The sequence below is a fragment of the Hevea brasiliensis genome, unplaced genomic scaffold (assembly GCF_030052815.1).
Source record: "Hevea brasiliensis isolate MT/VB/25A 57/8 unplaced genomic scaffold, ASM3005281v1 Scaf1, whole genome shotgun sequence".
NCBI classification, from domain to species: Eukaryota; Viridiplantae; Streptophyta; class Magnoliopsida; order Malpighiales; family Euphorbiaceae; genus Hevea; species Hevea brasiliensis.
Genome location: NW_026614585.1, coordinates 288,709 through 297,703, shown reverse-complemented (window position 1 = coordinate 297,703; position 8,995 = coordinate 288,709). Strand labels below are relative to the sequence as shown.

The 8,995-nt window shown below is 30.0% G+C and overlaps 1 pseudogene; it reads left to right on the top strand.

The window, feature by feature from the left end:
* The first annotated feature begins 5,185 nt into the window (after nt 1-5,185).
* LOC131176313 (uncharacterized) lies at nt 5,186-7,108 on the top strand (annotated as a pseudogene).
* The last annotated feature ends 1,887 nt before the right edge of the window (nt 7,109-8,995 follow it).

The window sequence follows — 8,995 nt, the reverse complement described above, 5'->3', positions numbered from 1 at the left end:
CTCTGGCAATATTAGAAGACAAATAAGTTTAAGTGTTATATTTATCGATGGCTTTTTAGATTTAAATGTAAGACGACTTGCGTTCTTTCTCATAAGTTTAAATCTTACATTCATCATTGAAAGTGTGCAGTCTTATTGAACATCCTCATTGAAGACAAGAACACTTTCATGATTTTGTGGGAACTCTGGCAACTTCGTATTATGTTCATCATCATCTTCTTCATTTGTATCTTGATTCTCTTCATCATCAATAATGGTCGCAAACAATGTTTCTCTCAACTTCCCTTCTTCAACATGTCCACTTACTTATTATGAAAATGCTTCACAAAATCCCAGCTGCATCATTTCATTTAATCCACATCCAACCACATATTAGTAAATTCCAAAAGAACTCCAGTTGAACCTGATACTAACAATTTTGACAAGCCATTCAATCAAAAGCGAGGTGAAAATAGTGTAACCATAAGACAATCCCAAAGAAGATGAAGAGAATCTTTTTCCTCTTCTATTGTACAACTAACACAACAAGTTGAAGGAATATACTTACTAAGAAGAAGAAATTTGGAATACTTGTTACCAAATAGTCGAATAAGATGTTATTTAGCACTTTTTTTTTTATTTATAACAACTTATAATAAATTATATAAAATGTTGGTGTTTTTTAATGGAGATTAGAGGCAATCAAAGAGAAGAAAAAAAAAAAAGAAAACAACAAACATATGAAAATGCAATATATACAAGTCATAAAAATAGAAAATGTTAGAAAAAAAGCTAAAAATATGTTACACGTTAATAAGATAGAGCAAAATAGCTACTACTTATCTTAAATCCTATTTTAAAGCATCAATAAAATTTTGAAAACTTCAAAGACTTGGCTTGTTCAAAATTCTTCAACTTATTCCAACATAGCAATCCACATCAGCAGATTAAACATAATAAATCAGAAGCACCTGATGCAAAACTTCAACACTCCTCCTTTACTTCAATTACTGCAAATTCTTGTTTCCATCAAAATAGCTCTTCCACCTCCTCCTCTTGATGTTGATTCACAACAATTTTGGCTTCTCTTGTTTGTTGTGCATTTCATCCTATCTCCATATGTCCTAGCTAGTCACATTTTTTTATATTATGCATATTGTCTCCACCATCATCTTTCTTATGTGTGATTATTCCTTTTGTAGAAGGGATAAGGTGGACAATTTGATTTTTTGTTATTTTTATTTCTTTTGCTTTTGCCTCCATCTTGGTTATGTGCTTGTGCTTAGAGTGGTCCCTCCACTACATGTTCTTCCCTCATTAATCCTCTTTATTCATACACCTATAAGGCATGAATTACTTGTACCAAGGTAATACTTGACAAGTCTTTAGCATTCTCTAGTGAGGAGATTGTCGCCTCATATCTTTCCAGTAAGCTAACCAATATTTTTTGAAAATTCTGTCATCATAAATGTCCTTACCTAGCATCCTTACCTGGTTGACAATGGTAAGTAGCTTGTCTGGATATTCTTTTATTGTTTGTAACTCCCTCATCTTTTGTATTTCAAATTCTCTGAAGATTCAGTACTTGCATAGTTTTCACTCTTTCACTTCCCTGGTATTCATTTTGGAGATAATCCTAGATGGCATTTGCAGACTCTATGTTCATGATTCTGGTGAAAATCGAAGGAGATATGACAGTATAAAGGTAAGCTATTACTTTTGCCTTGTATTCTTTTCTTTGTGAATCTTAATTTGATTCATAGTTGGATTGGCAGGTAGATCATGAACTTCATGGTCTTCCTCAACTGCTTCCCAAAGGTCTTGTGCATTGAGATGAACTCTCATTCTTACAGCCCATGCTTAATAGTTGCTTCCATCAAACATTAGTGCTCTTATTGTGTAGCTTACTTCAGTTTGGATGTGCATTGAAATGAACTCTCATTCTTATAGCCCATGCTTGATAGTTGCTTCCATCAAACATTAGTGCTCTTATTGTGTAGCTTACTTCAGTTTGCATTTTTCCAAGCTAGTTTAAGTGTGGGTTTTTTTTTTTTTTTTTTTTGAGAAAGCTGAAGATTAATTTTTTTTTTATGGCTTGGTTGTGATTTTGGTTTGTGTTTGTGGCTTGGTGTTTTTGGAAACCTCAACAAGTTATTCCAATATAGCAATCCACATTAACAGATTAAACATGACAAATCAGTAGCAACTAATGCAAAACTTCAACACTCCTCCTTTACTTTAGTTGTTGTAAATTCTTGTTGCTATCCAAATAACTCCTCCACCTCCTCCTCTTGATGTTGATGCATAACAAATAAGAGAAGTCAAAGTTTTTATGGATCAACATCAAGAGGAGGAGGAGGTGGAGGAGCTATTTTAATGACAACAAGAATTTGCAGCAACTGAAGCAAAGGAGGAGTGTTGAAGTTTTGCATCAGTTGCTACTAATTTGTCATGTTTCATCTGCTGATGTGGATTATTATGTTGGAATAAGTTGTTAAAGAATTTTGAACAAGTCAAGTCTTTGAAGTTTTCAAAATTCTGTTATTGCTTTAAAATAGGGTTTATGGTGAAATGAGTTTAGGCTAGCTACATACACCAAAATTTAGGGGCATTTTAATGGGCAAGGTTGGTAGAGCAGTACATAGAAATTCACTTTTATCCAAGGAATCTTCGTTTTTGGGACATGAGAGAGAGATATGGTACTTGTGTTTGCATTCAAATTTGTAGCTATAATAAATATTACAAACACAATTTGAAATTCAATTAACCTCTACATTCTTCTATGAAAATAGTTTAAAGGGCATTTTAGTAAAATAACTTAATTTTTATGCATGAAATGACTTTACTATCCCAATTAATATGGATCAAGTTGATCCCCCACTCATAGTTCTTTTAATAATTAAATTAAGAACTAGTTAATTAACCCCAACCTTTAAACCGATCAAGGATTTTTGTGCTAGGAGAGAGACTTGATTAGTTGAATCCTAGGGTTTTTTTTCTTAAAAAATGTGAGTAAAAAAAAAAAACTATTTAGGGAAGAGTTGCAAAGTATTTTACCAAATGGGAGTGAGTTTTACCAAGTTGGAAGAGAGAGGGTAAGAAACATTGGTGCCAACACTAACTTCTAATAAGAAAGAAAAGTAACTAAATGTTACGTAGAGCTTTTCTAAGTAACGTCTAATTATATTTTTTTATTATTATTTTTTAACTCTTCTATGACAACATTTGTTTAGGATTTCTATTTAACAGCAGGATACCTTTTAAGACTGTCTTTCATTCTCTCTTCCCTAACCAGGCAAAACTCACCCTATCCGATAAATAGTTCGTAACTCACCCCTAAATTTGTACTCACATTAAAGCCTTGTATCCCATTACATGCTACAAATATTCTATTTGATTAAAATTTTGGGCCTACATGGATGAAATTGGGCTACGACTAGGTATTGTCTACCAAAATAAATGTCCTATTCGTAGCCCACTGTCAGTCCGTGCTGCGCCACGAATCAAAATGCCTACTGTCAAAGTCAAACGGCCTATATATTTTTTTTTATCAAAGTCAAATGGACCCCACAATATTCCAACGAGTACCGGCGCTAATTTCTCTTACACATATTAATTATAGGAGGTTGTAAATTGATTTTTTTTTTTTTGGTCTTGCTAACGGGTGAATCAATTGACCCGATTGAATTGCCTTTGCAAGAAACTCAAACCCCGATTTGTGCAAAGCCGAAAGAAGTACTTGCCAATTGCTCTATTGTGAATTCTTGTTCATATATACATTACATTAAAATTAAATAATTAATAAATATTTAAAAAAAAAAATAAAATTTATCTATTTTTTAAAATTGTGATATGAATAACTAATTAAATCAATGATTTTTTATTATTATATTAAAATATTTAAAATAATAAAATTTTCATTATTTATGACGTTATAAAATTTTTATATATCAAATTTTATTTGTCATTGATATAAATAACTTTATTATTATGTAAATTTTATTTTTTTATTATAAAATATAAATATTTAAATCTAAAAGTTTAACTAGAAATTTTAAATTATATTTAATAAATTACGTTTTAAGTATAACTAACTTCATTTTAATAATTATTTATAAAAAAAAATACTAAATTAATGATTATGATAACACATAATTATTTTTTTGAAGAGAATATTAATTTTATAGCATATATTTAATATATATTTAATAATATACCACTTAAATTTCAAATTGAATATGAATGAATCTTAAATTCTTAATTTTATATCTTTATTGGTTTAATGATCTGTTTGATTTTATATGAGTGATGGATCAACCTGAGTAAATGTGGGGTGAATTAATCTCTCATTTAAGAAAAATTATTAGGTGCATCCAGTGTATATGTATTATCTCTCATAATTATATTAGACCCACTTTTTATATTGTAAGAAGAGTTTATTTTTCTGTGAAAGAGAGTATTTTTTTTTAATGTTCTCGATATATCTAATAATTAGTCACTTTTTTATTATAATTTTTCATGTATTTTTAAATTAACTTTTTCATAAATTTAATTATTGATGCAATTTTTTTAATAAACATTAAAATAAATGACTTATAATTATATCACTTGCTTAAATATGATAGATTTTATTTTCTTTTCACGTAAAAATATTTGTTAGATTAATTAATATTTAAATCAGATTGTTATACAATGTAGCTCAAATTACATGTAAACTGCGGTCTGACTTGAGGGCACATGTAATACCGCAGGTTGCAGGTGCTCCACAGTGCGCCATTCGTTGTAGTGTTTGCTTGTGCGTAGCAATTTGCCAATTACATCCGGTTTGCCTTCCCGGTCAGCCCCAACTGTTCCATGTGACATCCGCGAGTGGACCAGCGAATGTGCATGACACCTCCACTGTTTTCACCCTTGGATTTATTTTATCCGACGATTAGCCTTCGAAAGTTCAAACACTGCGGCAGGTAAAAGCGTGAACAATACGCGCGCGTGGTTTCACATGCAGCTTTTTCTAAATTATTGTATTACTTTTTTTTTTCCACAAAACGAAACAAACCAAAAGCAGAGACCATTGTTACCCGTTACCAAACAATTTCCTTGTCTCGTGATTCAAAAACAACTCATAAATCATCTACCTGTCCTTGCTTCTCTGCTTATCTCGCCGTCATAGTGTTCCTTCCTTTCTTGGCAATACCTCTCTTTCAAAATGCATGCCAAGACAGACTCCGAGGGAACCAGTGTCGACACCTCATGGCAGCTGCGATCACCACCGCGGAGGCCGGTGTACTACGTCCAGAGCCCTCAAACCATGACGTGGAGAAGAGGTCATATGGGTCTAGCCCAACTGGCTCGCCAGCTCACCATTTTTATCATTGTTCAGCTATTCACCACTCTCGCGAGTCCTCCACGTCGCGCTTCTCGGCGTCTCTTAAGAACCCTAGAACCCTCTCTGCCTGGAAGCACGTACAGATTAATCAGGACGATAATGACGATGATGAAATGGACGACGATGATGGTGGTTCTGCTCGGAATGTGAGATTGTATCTGTGTGGGTTTTTGTTCTTCGTTTTACTGTTCACCATTTTCTGCTTGATTTTGTGGGGCGCTAGCAAGGCCTACAAGCCTAAAATCTTCTTTAATGTGCTGTTTAAGACTCGTAATTCACAATTTTAAGACTTTAATTGTGTTTGTTTAGTAAGAAAATTATTTATCTAAAGCAAAATTGATTAATTAAAGCAGAACATGGTTTTCGAGAACTTTAATGTCCAAGCCGGAAGTGATCAGACAGGAGTGCCAACAGACATGCTGTCGTTGAATTCTACGGTCAAGATTCACTACAGAAATCCTCCGCATTCTTCGCCGTCCACGTAACCTCTACCCCTCTTGAGCTTCACTATTACCAGCTGAAGATGGCCTCTGGACAGGTACGTCAATAAATAAGCCCATTTCATCCTATGTTAAGTCAGGAAGTAGTGCAGAGTGCGAGGGTAAAATTGTCATTGAAAGTAAACTATAATTGGGAACCTAGGAGGTGGGCCACAGAGAGATATTAGATTGAATGCTATTGGGTGGCTTTGTTGGAGTTCCGGCAAAAGACTGCAAAAGACTGACCAGTTTTTTTTGTTGGGGAAATTGTGTGGAGCCCAATATATATATATTTTTTTAATTTTAACTTGGCTTTCAAACTGGCTTTCAAACTATGCTTAGGTTAGCTTTAGCTGCATGCGTTGTTAATTGATTGGTTTCTACGGTGGATTGTGGTCCTGCTTGTATTGTTTTCATATTCTTTTGGCAAAACAAATCGAATTGGTTTGGAGAATAATATAAAATAGGAAAATTATTTAATATACAGATACTTATAAATCAATTTCTTGTGAAAATATGAAAACAGAACTTCTACAAGACAACATTTATGAGCCTAATATAGGATTATTGAATTTTTCTTGCTATATCTGGTTTATTAAATAAGATAAATACATAAATTTTTGAATACATAGTGTAACGGGTTTTGGTAAAAATTTTCCCAGGATTATTGAGGTGTATTAACCTGATGAATTGGTAGTTAATTAAGATGACAAGATTACAATTTATGGATAATGGTGTCCTTTATTCGTACCCTGCTTTGGCATGGAAACGCATTCGTGGATTACGATATTTATTTCATTGATTTCAACTTCTGAAATTTTATGGATGAAATAAATAGATGAAGAGGTTTACTCAATCGAGGAAGAGCCAAAGGACAGTGATAACAGTGTTGCAAGCTTCTCAAATTCCCTTGTATGGAGGGGTGCCACTTCTTGCCAATGCGAAAGATCACATTGAAAAAGTAGCAGTGCCTCTGAACCTGACATTTGTGGTGAGATCAAGAGCTTACATTTTGGGAAGATTGGTGAAGTCCAAATTCTACAAGCGTATAAGATGCCCTGTTACTCTTCATGGGAACAAGCTTGGCAAGCCCATCAACTTGACAGCTTCTTGTGTTTACCATTGAAGGATAAGATCATGCATTTCTATGTTGTCTGAAATATCAACTTTTTTTATTTATTTATTTACATTTTCTTTCTCCTTTTATCTTACTAATAGTCTTAAATTGCTTCTTATTTTTGCAATGTAAATTTTGTTATTTGCATTATCATGCTTTTGAAAGAAAATTACATCAAAATCCATATTTGGAATTTGGTTAGTTTTAGGCTTCAGCAGGTTTTGTTGAGATTTTCATTTTATTTTTTGATAACTTAGAATGATTAGAAATTTTATAATTTCTTAATTTTTCAATTTTTTAATAAAAATTAAATAATATTTTATTACTTTAAGAGAGAGAAATTTAGGATTCATTTGGTTCGCATACTAGAATCAGAATTAGCATTTAAATCAAAATTGAGTGAAATTGAAAATGAAATGATAAATCTTTTATTTATGTTTGGTTCGCAACAAAATCAGAGTTGGGTGCATTTTTAATGTGTTTGATGTGTATAAATAAATTGCAGAATATGAATTAAATTTATTTTATATTTGAATGAAAATAAACTTAAAAATACTTTTTTATATTTTAATAATTTTACTTTTTAATTTTAATTATTAAAAATAATATTTTTTATTTTTTAATTTGAATTAATTATAATTATAATTTTTAATTTTATTTAACTATAAATAAAAATAAAAATGATATATTTTTATTTTTTTACTTTAAATGATTAAAGTTAATTATATTCAAAAATTTTTATTTTAATTAATTATATGAAAATATAAGATAATATTTTTATATTTTAATTATTATTATAATTATTTTAATTTTAATTAATTATTTTAATTGTGAAGATTATTTTAATTATTATAATTATAATTATTTTAGTTTTTATAATTATTTAAATTATTATATTTTATAATTATAATTATAATTTTTATTTCTAAATAATTATTTGAAATATAAAAATATTATTTTTTAGACTTTTATTTTAATTAATAATATAAAAATATAAAAATTGAAACATTCCAATAAGTAAATAGATAAGATTGAGCATTTAACCTCTTTAATAAGATATTATTCTCATATCTATATTTTGATTTTTAAATTGAGAAGGCAAATGATGATTTTTTTAATTGTGGGAATCAAATTCCTTAATTTATTAGAATGAGAATGATAAAATGAATTTTTAAACACAAAAAAAAAATTTCCATTCCTGAATCAAGTTTTGGTGAACTAAATGCAACTTTAATAAAATCGATAATTATGCGAGGTTCAAATTTTTTTAGATTTAATTAGATTAAAATTATAATATATAAAATCTATTTATTCGAAATTAAAATAAAAATAAGTTATTTGACTATAAATTTAATTTAAAACTAAAATAACTATTACATCATACTTTAAGAATAAAAGGTGACCTTTTGCCTATTTTCAATTAAAGTAAGAATTTTTGAGGGATAAAAATATAATTTTATAAATTTTCCTTTCACTTTCACTTTAAATGTGAATATAAATCATGAGTCTCACTTATTATTTTTCCTCCCATATTTTCCACCATTCCAAACAAAATGAAATGGAGTGATTTGGGACACCGGGCAGGTGGACCTTATATAAGAGGCCCACATGAATAAAGGTCGTAGTTAACATATGAACTTGGGCTTCCCCATAAAAAAATATAGATAAAAAAAAAACAGTGGATATTGCCACATCGGACACTCTTCAGATAGCAACAAATAGTATATTTTAGGACTTTATTTAATTTCATAGTAAGGAGGTTTCACCTGAATCATTTTAAACTGAGTTAGATTTAGGTAAACTTGGGGTTGTTTTGAATCAAAATAATAATTTTTATTAATTTAATTTTATATCAAAATTCAAATCAATTCAATCGAATATGTATCATTGAGTAAACTTTAATACCATGTTAAAGAAAATAAATCAAATCTAATTTCATTCCAAAAGCTAATTTAAGTGGAGAAATTTTTTTTAAATTTTATATATTGTACAAACACCTTTTCAAAATTAATATGAGACAATAATATTACCGAA